Source organism: Vitis vinifera, chromosome 14 (assembly GCF_030704535.1).
Source record: "Vitis vinifera cultivar Pinot Noir 40024 chromosome 14, ASM3070453v1".
Classification (NCBI taxonomy): domain Eukaryota; kingdom Viridiplantae; phylum Streptophyta; class Magnoliopsida; order Vitales; family Vitaceae; genus Vitis; species Vitis vinifera.
In genome coordinates this window covers 145,664-150,599 of record NC_081818.1, presented here as the reverse complement: position 1 = coordinate 150,599, position 4,936 = coordinate 145,664, and positions in this window count along the sequence as shown.

Below are 4,936 nucleotides of genomic sequence, written 5' to 3'. Positions count from 1 at the left end.
CACAATGGCAATTTTCTTTTGTTGCTAGTCTATGTTGATGATCTACTTATTACAGGCAACAATGCTCCACTTATTCAAACTCTTATTCAGGATCTTCATAATAGGTTTGTGCTAAAAGACCTGGGTCTTGTGAAAGACTTTCTTGGATTTGAAGCTCTTCACACAACAACTAGTCTTCATCTTACACAGTCAAAATACACGGTTGATCTCCTCACTAGGCCTAATATGCATTCAGCTAAACTAGTTCCTACTCCCATGAGTGCAGCCCTTAAACTTCATGCAGCTTCCGGCCCTGCATTTTCTGATCCCACACTTTATAGAAGCACCATTGGTGTTATCCAATATTTGACTTACACAAGACCGGACATAGCGTTTGTTGTAAACAAACTCAGTCAATACTTGTAGCAACCTACTGAGCTCCATTGAATAGCGTGTAAAAGAGTATTACGATATCTCAAGGGTACAGTTCATCGTGGATTGCACTTCACTCCGACTTCATCTCTGCATCTTCAAGTATATGCCGATGCAGATCGGGCAAGTTCAATTGATGATCGTCGCTTTACAACCGGCTACTGTATGTTTCTTAGCACTAATCTTCTCACATGGAACTCCCGTAAACAGTCTGTGGTTGCAAGATCCTCAACTGAAGTAGAGTATCGCGCCCTCGCTCATGCATCAATTGAAGTAGCATGGCTACATTCTCTTTTTTCAGAACTTGGAATTTCGCTTGACAACACACTTGTCATATGGTGTGACAATCAAGGTGTTGGTGTCTTGGCTGCTAATCCTATATTTCATTCCCGAACGAAGCATATTGAAGTGGATGTCCATTATGTTCGTGAGCAGGTACTAGATAAAAAAACTAGTGGTATCTTATGTTCCTTCTGTAGAACAAGTGGTTGACTTGTTCACTAAGCCTTTGTCTATTCCTAGGTTTCACTATTTGCTAACCAAACTCAACCTTGTTGTCTCTCCAGGTTATGCTTGAGGGGGGGTGTTAAGCTAACCAAATTCAGTTTGGAAGTTAGCTAACTCGTGTAACTATAACTATGGTTAGTTAGTAACTACAGTTAGTTGGTAACCAGAGTTAAATTCTAGAAGTTTTTTATATAAAAACATATGTAAATCAATCAGATGAATGTGAGGAAGGGAAAAACACGTTTTCACTTTTTCAGTTCCAAAATTTTCTAATACTCTGTTTTCTCTTCTTTATACTATGTTTTCTGCTACAGTCCTGTTATCTTTATTTTTCTTCAGCAAGACAGGCTTTCAGTTGGGGATATACGATGTGCCTCTTGTTGGTGCTCCAAGGGTCATATTTTATACCTTTATTGTGCCTCTTAGGCAACCTCTACTTTTTTCGGTTAAGAGACTAGAAAAGTCAGAGATTTTTTCTTATTTCTCCTTGGGAAATGACAATGGACAACGATGGCTAGATGTAAATAGTTTTCTTTACGCAATGACGGTTTCCCTCACAAGCATTAAATGGATCCCATTTTTTATTAATGCATCCCATTTTTTAAGGTTTCATCTCTAGGGGGGTCCAAACTGAGTATTTAAATAGGCTCTAAGGAAACAGTTTTAGCGGGTTTAATGTCACAGACTGTTTGTTTGTGTTCATGACCGTAGTGAGGTGTTAATCAAGACTATTATGTTGACTGGTTTGAACTGAATGTAATGGGAATTGCTCCTAGGAAATGGCGTGTATGTGATGTTGGAATGTTTCTTTAGAGTTCAGGCAGACTAACCCGGTTAAGTTTGGGGAGCTTGTCGCTAGTCAAGGACTTGACAATGAAGAGGAGTTTGGTCATCTCCTACACAAATTGGTCAGGAGTTGAAGTCGTTCCCTTAATGAGTCCATGGTAGGACAAAACCAGTTAGCATAGTGGTATTGAAATGTATGACCGTGCAGGCTGAGCCCCTTTGATTCTTGCCCATGGGGTCGTCGCACGGGTCGTGTAGTAGGAACTCTAGGCTCATAACATTAAGGTGTTTTAGTGGGCTTGGTAAGATTTAAAGTGCTTAAATCTTATTGTTACTACCTTAGTTGTTCGTATTTGATAGTTTTATGTTTGTTTTATAGGTTTTTAAGACTCATTTATGCTTTAAATTCAATGGAAAGGGCTATTTGAAGCTTTAGCAAGGCTACGAGGAAGGTTCTAAGACAGCAATGCAAGAAAAGTTAAGTTGGAAAGGAGATAAGAACTTGTATGGGTATTGCACCTAAACCCACATAGGGAAATGGCTTAGAAAATGCTTAAGTAGTTTTGTGCAAGTTTGAGCAGTATGAGCCTATGCAGGCTAGACCTAAGCAATGGTGAGTATTTGCATATAGGAAGGCATAGGCATGTGACATAGGATAAGTGAAGTCCAATGTCCCACATGTTGATTACCTATGTTGGTTGAGCTACCTTTACCCCCCATTAGCTTAAACCTTGAGGAATGTATGTGGTCTCATATTATTTGGTATCAAATTGAACTTTGACCTAACTTGTCTTGCTCTCATTGACGTGGGCATTAATAATTGAGTGGAAGTTTCTAATACAGTACAAACGGAAGTCCAATGTCCCACATCGACTGATCAACAATGTTGGTTGGACTTATATGTGAGGTTACTTTTCCTCTTATTCGTTAAGCTTGAAGGAATATATTTGATCCCACATCTTTTGGTATCATATCGAGGTTTGACTTGGTTTGCCTTGTACTTACTAATGTGGGCATCAACAATTGAGTAGGGGTGTCCAACTGATTAATACTCAAAAAGAGCATATTTTATATAATAATTCTCATGAGTTTCACATCTTTTGAATAATAATTATGCCTAAAACACTCAATTAATATGTTGTTACCCTTGCAAGAGTTACTAACAAGTTTTATGAAGTTTTGGAGTCATTTCAAGGTATGATTTTGATAAATTGGTGACAAAAGAGATGAATCAAATTGAAGAGAACAAATAAAGTTGATGATGATCCAAATGCATAATAAAAGAAGTAATGCAATCAGTTTGGACCAAGATTTGGAGGTAGTTGAAGTGGAGTCAAAAGAAAGAAATGGGAGAAATGACAAAAAGAAGTTGAAAAACCATGTTTTCAATTTCGCATGAACATGCGAAAAATTCGCACAGACGTGCGAAATGGACCAGGAAGGGATTTTGGCTACAACTAAATGGGAGAAGTGAAAACTGATTTCGCACAGTCATGCGAAACGCTCCAAGAAGACGAAAATGGTGCTGATGGATTTTCCACTTCGCACAATCGTGCGAAATTGTTGGAGTTCGTGCGAAATTGCATCTTTTCCATATTTCTTGATGAAGAAGCCCCCGGAAGACCTCTTAGATGATGTCAAGTGTCCACTTGACCTTAGCCTATAAATAGAAACTTCATTGACTCATTTAAAAACTTTTTTACATTTTTCTAATTGTAAAACTTTCCAAATTTATTCTCTATATAATTCTCTACTTTCTTTCATTTTCTCTCATTTTCTTGGTAGCCAAACATGTCTTGTGAGATCAAATCTCCAAGCATGAGTGACTAAATCTCGTTTTTCTCGGAGGAGGGAGGATTTAGAGGTAAGATCTATGGTGAATTAGATAATTGAGCTTGAATTGCAAAGGTAATTTGATCCAATTGATTGATTAATTGAAATTTGGGGATTTTTATCTTCAAATTGTCTTGGATGATTACTACAATGCAAGCTAGGTAGATTCATCAAATTCTTAATGCTAGATTTGATGAGATTGAATAGTTGCATTGTGTGAATCATTGGAAGATAATTTAAGATGAATTGAATATATGATTTGAATTAATCTCTCGAATTAGATTATCTAATTTGAAAAAAAATTAGATCTAGACTTAAAGTTAAATCCAAAATCGGTTTAGATGAAAATTTAGGTTTTCAATCTAACTTGATGAAAATTAGATCTCAACATCTATTCACCATGGAAATTGCTTTCTAGAAAATCCTAACTCCGAGAATTTCACCTCCTATTAATTTTCTTCTATTTTACACTTCATTTTCCTCTCAATTTGATATCTAAAGAGAAGAATAATAAATAAAAACTTTATATAATGATCATGATATGGTAACAAACGAATAGTACAAATCAAAAGATTAATCTAATCGAAGCAAGTAGAGAGTTATGGATGTCTTTCAATTAATATGGACTGAAACTAAGAGAATAAGCAATGCAAAAATCAACTCAAAATGATGAATAGATCGATTATTATGATAACTAAAAGAAAATGGAATTCATGTGAGAATGAAGATATAGAAATATGAAAAAGTATGCAATGCACGTGTAAATATGGATATACATGATGTCAAAAGCATAAATATAAAAAACTATGTCTGCCCTGAATTACCAAATAAAATTAATCTAGGCAAATTCATAAAGAAAAACAAATAAGCAACAGAAAACCAATGGCATAACCTGTATCATCAATCCTAGCATATTTCTTATAACAAGATCATCTTATAAATCAATTAATTATTCATGAATTAACCACTCGACACTTGAACCAGGTCTTATGGGCTCTAGGTCAGGATATTCTTTGTGCCTCTTCTTGGAGCTATCGGGGTCATATTTTTTGTACCCTCACACCAATATATATCCTGGCAATATACTCCAGAACCGCATGAGGCTTTCCACAAAATATAATCAGTATCCGGCTAATCTCAAGGTCATAATGCCCCTATCCAAAACACTAAAAAAGGAGACCTATTCATGATAACTTCTTCCGTGAGTGCTTCCAAGCCCAGAAACCGGATCCTCGGATCTGTCCATATCATTGACATCATGAATATAATATTTAAACTAGTGCAAAGTCAAACCATCTAAGCATGGGTGTCACATGCCACCTTAATATTTAAGCTTGACAAGATGTTCAATATTGATTATAGTATCTTTATGTTGATTCCTCTAATCTGGACTTTTCAC